Below are 10667 nucleotides of genomic sequence, written 5' to 3' on the forward strand. Positions count from 1 at the left end.
ACACCTCATCCTCCATGCTTCACGGTGGGAACCACACATATGGAGATCAGCGGTTGGAACCAAAAATCTCTAATTTGGACTCATCAGACCAAAGGACAGATTTCCACCAGTCTATTGTTCATTGCTCATGTTTCTTGGCCCAAGCAAGTCTCTTCTTATTGGTGTCCTTTAGTAGTGGATTCTTTGCAGCAATTCGACCATCAAGGCCTGATTCACGCAGTCTCCTCTGAACAGTTCATGTTAAGATGTCTGTTACTTGAACTCTGTGAAGCGTTTATTTGGGCTGAAATTTCTGAGGCTGGTAACTCTAGTGAACTACTCTCTGTAGCAGAGGTAACTCTGGGTCTTCCTTTCCTGTGGCGGTCCTCATGAGAGCCAGTTTCATCATAGCGCTTGATGGTTTTTGCCACTGCACTTGAAGAAACATTCAAAGTTCTTTAAGTTTTCCGCTTTGACTGACCTTCATGTCTTGAAGTAACGATGGACTGTCATTTCTCTTTGCTTATTTGAACTGTTCTTGCCATAATAGGGACTTCGTCTTTTACCAAATAGGGCTATCTTCTGTATACCACCCCTACCATGGCACAACACAACCGATTGGCTCAAACGCAAATTTCACAAATTAACTTTTAATAACACACACCTGTTAATTGAAATGCATTCGGGGTGACTACCTCATGAAGCTGGTTGAGAGAATGCCAATTGTGTGCAAAGCTGTCATCAAGGCAAAGGGTGGCTACTTTGAAGAATCTCAAATATAAAATATATATACTTTTTTGGTTACTACATGATTCCATATGTGTTATTTCATAGTTTTGATGTCTTCACTAATATTCTACAATGTAGAAAATAGTAAAAATAAAGAAAAACCCTTGAATGAGTAGGTGTCCAAACTTTTGACTGGTACTATATACTTTTTTTGCAGGACATAACATATTCGAAATGGATGACATAGTACACAATTTGATGACCTAGTACACAAGAAATAAGGAAAATGTTGGGCTCGTGAGCACCACTTTCAAAACTACTGACTGAAATTATACAAAAGCTTGAGAGTGCATCTTTAACGTTTCTGGGCAGTGCAGTTCAGTTCATCTTTATTCAACACAATGCTAATGTTGCCAGTGATTCAGCAAGGCGACGCATCAAATACTCACACATTTCCCTCACAGACAACCACTAGGGGACTGACTATATGCTGCCCATGAATTGCATCTGAATTTGCTGTGGTTATTGTTGTTTTTTTACAGTTGCTATGAGACAGCAGATTTGAGGGATCACTCTTTGATTATCTGTCTTCTTTGAGTATTTACAGAGCCCCCTGCTCTTCTATAGCCCGGGAAGACAATCTCTGCAAGAGTAGCCTAAGTATATTTCTGTCTTTCAATAAGTGTTGTTGTTGGTATAGTCTGGCTAGGGCAATTCAAAGTAAGTGCTGCCTCTACCTAGTAGCCTACTTAATCATTGCTTTGAACTGCTGAATGCTCAGCACATTCCTAGCTTCCTTTCCTAGTTTCCTTCCCTAGTTTCCTTTCCTATATCAATTTCCTCCTTTCCCAGCTTCCTTTCCTTACTCCCTTCCCTAGTTTCCTTTCCTCCTTTCCCAGCTTCCTTTCCTCCTCCTACAGTAGTGACTTTGGGCATTCTACACTACTACTACCGCTACTATTACAGTCAATATAACAGTAGCAGCAAATCAGTTGCCCTGTGGTAGTGTCCACCCTGAGATTGGAAGGGTGGGGGTTCGATCCCTGGTTGAGTCATACCAACCAAAGACTTGACCTGATGCGTCTCTGCTTGGCACCCAGCATTAAGAAGATGGATTGGGGTAAAGTCTTAAAACAGATGGGCATCCTGTCCAGGATATGTACTTGTACATGAAGCTACCTCACCCTCCAGAATCAGGAGATGGGTTCCTGCCCCTTTGAGCCGTTCTGGCTCAGACAAGGCTTACTTTTCCAAGGCAAACGTTGGTGTCTCAGTGTATCCTACCATTAGTTGGCAAATGGGCAGATGCCATTTTTTCTGGCAGTACAATGTGGGCGATCCAATGGCTTGCCAACCATTTCAAATCTGGCAGCTGTTTGCTATGCTCACACCTCCAATGAATTCACAGCTGGTGTGATATTGGCTTATATGAATACTAATTACCAACATCAAAAATGTTATTTAAAGACTTAAAATATACTGTAAATAGCCTATGCAGTCTTCTAAAAGTATAATGGAAGCACAGGGACAGTCTTGAAAACACTTTATTATAACAGTAAGGAAGGAACACTCATCTCTGCCACATTCAGATGAAACCAAAGTCATATAAAATATATAAACAAAGCTGTTGCAAACATGTAAAAAGTACAAACCATGAATTTTAGGAGAACATATAATTTGAGTTCAATAGCTGCATAATACTGTTTTTTTACAGACTAAAATAAATAAAATCTGCAAATGATCATGCGAAAATGCAAAGATTGTGTGATTGTGCCATGTCTGAAATTATTGTGGTTTTCTCCAAGTCCCTCCAACTTATTCCAACTTATTCCAGCACCTGTCAAATGACAGGTGCTGGAATAAGTTGGAGTGACTTGGAGACTTTTGTAAATTGACTTACAGCAGGGGAGGCCAACCCTCCTCCTTAGATCCACTGGGTGGTTCAGGCATTTGTTCTAGCCCTGCTCTAACAGACCTGATCTTACTCATCAACTGAGTTGGCCATCCCTACAGTATGGTGATTATAGCAGTATAACCCCACCCCGCACCCCCTACTTTAAAACTTTTAATCTTTGACAATAAAAAGCCATCTGACATGAAAATATTGAAGTGTTACACCCTCTATAGCCATCAGGGTTATTATGTGTCGTTTATAACTCAGTTTTGGGAGGAAAGCTTCAGGCAACACATCTAATTCACAGCAGGAACTTCCATGTATGGCCTTGTTGTCAGTATTGGAAAGCAGCCAGATCAGGAACTCCTTACATGGGCACAGCCTTTTCATATTGAGATGTGGCCAGGAGCAGGAACTCCATACATGGCACCGGCATTCATATTGTATCGCAGCCCTGGAGCAGGAACTCCATATATGGTCCCAAACACCCATTTTGGAGCGAAGCCTATTAGTAAGGAACTCCATAAATAGACATAGAGCCGTAACCATGCCAACTTGCATCCAATCGTCATTAGCCACAAGCCCACCCAACTCACCTGAATCCCCTTTGCCTAATCAACCACCCTCATAGTATGTTAACAGCATATACCTTCATGTCTTTCTACTTCTGATAAACATGCAAGTTGTAGTGCAGGTTTGGGGAGCTCTTTTTGCCTCAGGGGGATGCGGTTTCTGTCATGTCTGTCTGGCCCAGAAACGATCAGGTCCCTGCCTGCTAGAGAAGCTGCCTTTGCTGGGGCCCCTGCCTTGACCCCCATACCAGCTTGGGGCTGATCTCAGCCTGCCATCCATCCTCAGGCTGCTTCCACCGGTGCTCCCACCAGTGCTGCTCCAGGTTGCCACGCCAATGGGAATGCCTGAGCCCCCTTCCCGCCATGCCATTCTAAGTTGGCGCCCTCTGGTATCAAGATTGGACCAGGGCCCAAATGTGTGAAGTCCTGACTAGAAGGGGCGTTCGCCACTTCCATGCAGACTGCAAGTCCTGCCCGTTTGACCTGTATTGCTCCAGGGCCTACCTCTCAGGGGTCTTTGCCCACCTGGGAGAAGACCTGGCCTCGGCTGCCTACTCCTCCTCCAACAGTGACTCCGCTCACCTTGTCAGCCACTGAGTACTGAGGCTGCTGCACGCACCTTCTCTCTAGCAGCCAGCCCAAGCTCCCGCTTCCACCTCACACTCACCCACCTCGCTGTCTGAGCTGCGCCCTTGCTGAGCCCGGACTGGGCCTGCTGCCCTCACTTACATTCCTGCCCTCACATTCTCTCCTGCAGCCGGGATTAAGCTCCCACCTCCACGGTGCCCCCTGCCTGCACGGTGCACCCCCCACTTCCACAGCGCCCCTCCAGCATTCCCTGCGACCTTCCCACATCGAGCCCTGAAACTGCACCCTCTGTTGCTGGTGATCGGGCCTTTGTAGCTTGATCCTTTTTGGGGGCGTCCACCTCCCTAACTGCGACCTTCCTATCGTCACATCCTATGTCACGTATGCCTACAAACACCTCCGTTCCCACAAGTTCCCTATCAGGACATACCCTTAAGCAGCCTCTAATTCACAAACTTGAAAGTTTAATGTTAATGTCATGTGCACAAGTACAGTGAAATGCCTTTCTTGCACGTTCTAAACCCAACAACGAAGTAATAGTAAAAATAACATAAGGTAGACCAAAAACACACTAATGAAAATAAATAACACGAGAAGTAGGCAAGCTATAGACAGGGTGTCATAGTCCGTGTATGTAGGTGGCAGGGAGAAAACAGAGTGGTTTAAAAATGGAATATTTATTTCCAAAACCAACGTAGAAAAGAATCCGGGTAAAACAATAACCCGTCGCACACCGATATAGCAACAACACGTACATAACAAACAAACAATCACCGACAGAGAAATGAGGGGAATCAGAGGGTTAAATACACAACATATAATTACTGGGATATGAAACAGGTGTGTAAATAGACCAGACAAAACCAATGGAAAATGAAAAACTGATCAATGGTGGCTAGAAGGCCGGTGACGTCGACCGCCGAACACCACCCGAACAAGGAGGGGCATCAACTTCAGTAGAAGTCGTGACAGTACCCCCCCCCTGACGCGCGGCTCCAGCAGTGCATCGACACCGGCCTCGGGGACGACCCGGAGGGCGAGGCGCCGGGCGATCCGGATGGAGACGATGGAACTCGCTCAGCATGGAAGGATCTAACACGTCCTCCACCGGAACCCAGCATCTCTCCTCCGGACCGTACCCCTTCCAGTCCACGAGGTACTGAAGACCCCTCGCCCGACGTCTCGAATCCAGGATGGATCGAACGGAGTACGCCGGGGCCCCCTCAATGTCCAGAGGGGGCGGAGGAACCTCCCGCACCTCGGCCTCCTGGAGCGGGCCAGCCACCACCGGCCTGAGGAGAGACACATGGAACGAGGGGTTAATGCGGTAATTGGGGGGAAGCTTTAACCTATAACATACCTCGTTCAATCTCCTCAGGACTTTTAACGGCCCCACAAACCGCGGACTCAGCTTCCGGCAGGGCAGGCGGAGGGGCAGGTTTCGGGTCAAGAGCCAGACCCTGTCCCCCGGTGCAAACACTGGGGCCTCACTGCGGCGACGGTCTGCACCAGCTTTTTGACGTCGTACGGCGTGCTGAGCTGCGTCCCAGGTCTCCTCCGCTCGTCGGAACCAGTGGTCCACCGCAGGAGCCTCGGTCTGGCTCTGATGCCAAGGGGCCAGAACCGGCTGATAACCTAACACACACTGAAACGGAGTGAGGTTAGTGGAGGAGTGGCGGAGCGAGATCTGAGCCATCTCTGCCCAGGGCACAAACTCCGCCCACTCCCCCGGCCGATCCTGGCAATAAGACCTCAGAAACCTACCCACATCCTGATTAACTCTCTCCACCTGCCCGTTACTTTCGGGGTAAAAACCCGAGGTAAGGCTAACCGAGACCCCCAGACGTTCCATGAACGCCTTCCAAACCCTTGACGTGAACTGGGGCCCTCGATCAGACACTATATCCTCAGGCACCCCGTAGTGCCAAAAAACGTGTGTAAACAGAGCCTCCGCCGTCTGTAGGGCCGTAGGGAGACCGGGCAAAGGGAGGAGACGACAGGACTTAGAAAAGCGATCCACAACGACCAGGATCGTGGTGTTACCTTGTGATGGTGGAAGATCGGTTATAAAATCCACAGACAAGTGCGACCACGGCCGCTGTGGAACGGGTAAGGGTTGTAACTTACCCCTGGGTAGGTGTCTAGGAGCCTTGCACTGGGCGCACACCGAGCAGGAGGAAACATAAACCCTCACGTCCTTAGCTAAGGTGGGCCACCAGTATTTCCCACTAAGACAGCGCATTGTCCGACCAATCCCAGGATGACCAGAGGAGGGTGACGTGTGAGCCCAGTAGATCAATCGGTCGCGGACAGCGGACGGAACGTACAGACGCCCAGCTGGACACTGAGGGGTAACAGGCTCTGCACGTGACGCCCGCTCAATGTCCGCGTCCAGCTCCCAGACCACTGGTGCCACCAAACAAGAGGCTGGGATGATGGGAGTGGGATCCATGGACCGCTCCTCTGTGTCATACAGCCGGGACAGTGCGTCTGCCTTGACATTCTGGGAACCTGGTCTATAAGAGAGGGTAAACACAAAACGGGTGAAAAACATGGCCCACCTTGCCTGGCGAGGATTCAGTCTCCTCGCCTCCCGGATGTACTCCAGATTGCAGTGGTCAGTCCAGATGAGAAAAGGGTGTTTAGCCCCCTCAAGCCAGTGTCTCCACACTGTCAGAGCCTTGACGACAGCCAACAGCTCCCTGTCCCCCACATCATAGTTTTGCTCCGCCGGGCTGAGCTTCTTCGAGAAGAAGGCACAGGGGCGGAGCTTAGGTGGCGTACCTGAACGCTGAGAGAGCACAGCTCCTATCCCAGCCTCAGATGCGTCCACCTCCACTATGAATTGCAGAGAGGGATCCGGATGAGCCAACACAGGAGCCGAGGTAAACAGAGCCTTCAGTTTCCTAAACGCCCTATCCGCCCCAGCTGACCACTGCAAGCGCACCGGACCCCCCTTCAGCAGTGAGGTAATGGGAGCAGCTATCTGACCAAAACCCCGGATAAATCTCCGGTAGTAATTGGCAAACCCTAAAAATCGCTGCACCTCCTTTACCGTGGTGTGAGTCGGCCAATTACGCACGGCTGTAATACGGTCACTCTCCATCTCCACTCCTGACGTAGATAGGCGATATCCTAAGAAAGAGACGGACTGTTTAAAGAACAAGCATTTCTCAGCCTTGACATACAGGTCATGCTCCAACAGGCGACCAAGCACTTTGCGCACCAGGGACACATGCTCGGCGCGTGTAGCGGAGTAAATCAGAATGTCATCGATATACACCACTACACCCTGCCCGTGCAGGTCCCTGAAAATCTCATCGACAAAAGATTGGAAGACTGATGGAGCATTTTGTAACCCATACGGCATGACAAGGTACTCATAATGCCCTGAGGTGGTACTAAATGCTGTCTTCCACTCGTCTCCATCTCGGATACGCACCAGGTTATACGCACTCCTGAGATCCAGTTTTGTGAAGAAGCGCGCGCCGTGCATTAATTCAATCACCGGGGCGATCAGAGGTAGCGGGTAACTGTACCCCACTGTAATTTTATTAAGACCTCGATAATCAATGCACGGTCGCAGACCCCCATCCTTCTTCACAAAAAAGAAACTTGAGGAGACGGGTGAGATGGAGGGCCTAATGTATCCCTGACGCAGGGATTCGGAAACATATGTCTCCATAGCCACCGTCTCCGCTTGCGACAGGGGATACACGTGACTCTTGGGAAGTGCAGCGTCTGCCATGAGATTTATCGCACAATCCCCCTGTCGATGAGGTGGTAATTGAGTCGCCTTCTTTTTACAGAAGGCGAGAGCCAAATCGGCATATTCAGGGGGAATGTGCACGGTGGAGACCTGGTCTGGACTTTCCACCGTAGTAGCACCAACGGAAACCCCTACACACCTACCTGAGCACTCTCGCGACCACCCCGTAAGAGCCCTCTGTGGCCAAGAAAAAGTGGGGTTATGGCTAGTTAACCAGGGAAGACCCAGCACCACCGGATACGCAGGAGTGTCGATTAGGAAAAGACTAATTTTCTCCTTGTGACCCCCCTGCGTAACCATAGTCAATGGAGCCGTGGCCTCCCTAATCAACCCTGACCCTAATGGTCGACTATCTAAGGTGTGAATGGGAAAAAGTACTTTCACCGGTACAATAGGTATCCCTAAACTATGAGCCAACGTTTGATCAATAAAGTTCCCAGCCGTGCCTGAATCTACTAGTGCCTTATGCTGGGAATGAGGGGGGGAAAAAAAATCTGGAAAAGTGACAGACACAAATATATGAGCAACAGAGGGCTCTGGATGAGAATGGTGCCTACTCACCTGGGGTGGTGCCAGAGCGCCCTGCCTGTTACCTCGATTCCCAGAAGAACCTGCCCGGCACCGACCAGCAGTGTGTCCTCTGCGGTCACTGACGGTACGCGAGCGGGAACTCCCTCCGGTCTCCCTGTGCACCCTCTCTCCTGGCTCCATGGTTGTAGAAGAGGGGGTGCAGGAGGATGAAACCACCAGACCCTGATCTGGACGTCCACGAGCAGCCAGCCCGTTGTCCAACTGGATGGACAGATCCACCAGCTGGTCGAAGGTTAGGGTGGTGTCTCTACAGGCCAGCTCCCGATGGACGTCCTCCCGCAGACTGCAACAATAATGATCTATCAGGGCCCCATGATTCCATCCTGCACCAGCTGCCAGGGTCCTGAACTCCAATGCGAAATCCTGGGCGCTCCTCGTCTCCTGCCTCAGATGGTAGAGGAGCTCACCCGCCGCTCTGCCCTCAGGTGGATGGTCGAAAACTGCCCGGAAACAGCGGATGAACTCCTCATATCGGTCCAACGCCGTATCTCCTCCTTCAACCATAGCGCTGGCCCATTCCAGGGCTCTCCCGGTGAGGCACAAGACGAGGGCGAAAATCTTCTCTCGGTCTGATGGGACTGGGTGGACCGTGGCCAGAGAAAGTTCTAATTGGAGCAGGAAACCCCGGCAGTTGGCAGTACTTCCGTCGTAACCCCGAGGCATGGCTAGACGGATACCACCCGGTTCAGGTTGACAAGGGGTGTTTTGGATCGACCCCGGTTGGGCTGGTGGAGGCGCTGGCTGAATCTCCCGTCTCTCTAAGCGGTCCATCAGCTTTCTGCATTCTTCTGGATGCGCTCCTCCACCTCCCTGTCCGGGATCTCTTCTCCTGCTGACTTCAAAAAATTGGTCGGTGATTCTGTCATAGTCCGTGTATGTAGGTGGCAGGGAAGTCAGACGCAGGAGAAAACAGAGTGGTTTAAAAATGGAATATTTATTTCCAAAACCAACGTAGAAAAGAATCCGGGTAAAACAATAACCCGTCGCACACCGATATATCAACAACACGTACATAACAAACAAACAATCACTGACAGAGAAATGAGGGGAATCAGAGGGTTAAATACACAACATATAATTACTGGGATATGAAACAGGTGTGTAAATAGACCAGACAAAACCAATGGAAAATGAAAAACTGATCAATGGTGGCTAGAAGGCCGGTGACGTCGACCGCCGAACACCACCCGAACAAGGAGGGGCATCAACTTCAGTAGAAGTCGTGACACAGGGTCTATAGACTAGATTTACAGTGTGCAAGGATACTGGTGTGATAGCGGTAGTATCTTCAGAAGGTATTCACACGCCTTGACTTTTTCCACATTTTGTGTTACAAAGTGGGATCATTTTTTTTGGTTTTTAGCAATGATCTACACAACACTAATGTAAAAGTAGAAAAATTCTAACGTTTGTAAAACATTTTATGTAATGAAGATAGTGGGTTGAACACTTAAAAAGTGTAAATCCATGTTAGAATCACCTTTGGCAGAACTTAACATTGAAATAACTGATGAAGCATGGTTGAACATATTAGAGACTCAACAAAGCTCCACCAACTCAAGGTCACGGAGTGAATTCTGTTGGAAGAATGTTGTACGTTTCTTCATAACACCTAAACTGAAATCAAAACAGACTGGCTCCCTACATCCTTGTTGGAGAGAATGCGGCCTATCGAGGGTGGATCACTCTCATATCTTTTGGACTTGCCCCGCAATTGAAACCTACTGGGGAGAAATAAGATCTAACATTGGAAAAATAATGGGATTTGACATAGAACAAACATTCATTTCTTTGTACTTGGGTGAAATACCTGATAACTTACACAATAGAGAAAAGTACCTCTTGAAGGTCCTACTGGCAGCCAGTAAAAAGGCTATCACTTGGAAATGACTACAAAAAGACCCTCCCACAGTGACACAATGGATAGACATTGTAAAAGAAATACACCACATGGAGCGTATGACCTTTGCTTTAAGAACACAAGAGGAGAGAGGTCAGGAATACTGGGAAAAATGTGTTTCGTACCTGAAAAAGATCTAATTCAAAGATGTCAATGTAACTAATGTGATTAAGGTATGACGTGCACTATAACTGCCAGATCTTTATTGTTGGCTTTTATTTTACTTTCTTTGTACTTTCTTTGTGTTCCTACAATAAAAACTAAGTATAAAAAAAGTATTTCTGGGTAAGTCTCTAAGAGCTTTGCAAACTTGGATTGTACAATATTTGCACAATATTAAAAAAAATATTCTAGCTCTGTCGAGTTGGTTATTGATCATTGCTAGATAGCCATTTTCAAGTCTTGTCATAGACAGTGACAGTTTTAGCATGTAGATCTTGGTGGGGCAAAAAAAAAGAAGTGGAATGCATGCCAGCAAAGCCACAACACTAAACAATACATTAACAATAATAACAATACTGTTAGGGCCTACATAAAGCTGTCCCAACATCTTACCACTGCTACACCTGGCTATCAGCGGAGCTTTGTCTGGCAGTGAAAAAGTTCATTCAGCCTTATTTACTGCCCTTTAAAAAAAACATTGCT

The sequence above is a fragment of the Salmo salar genome, chromosome ssa12 (assembly GCF_905237065.1).
Source record: "Salmo salar chromosome ssa12, Ssal_v3.1, whole genome shotgun sequence".
Taxonomy (NCBI): domain Eukaryota; kingdom Metazoa; phylum Chordata; class Actinopteri; order Salmoniformes; family Salmonidae; genus Salmo; species Salmo salar.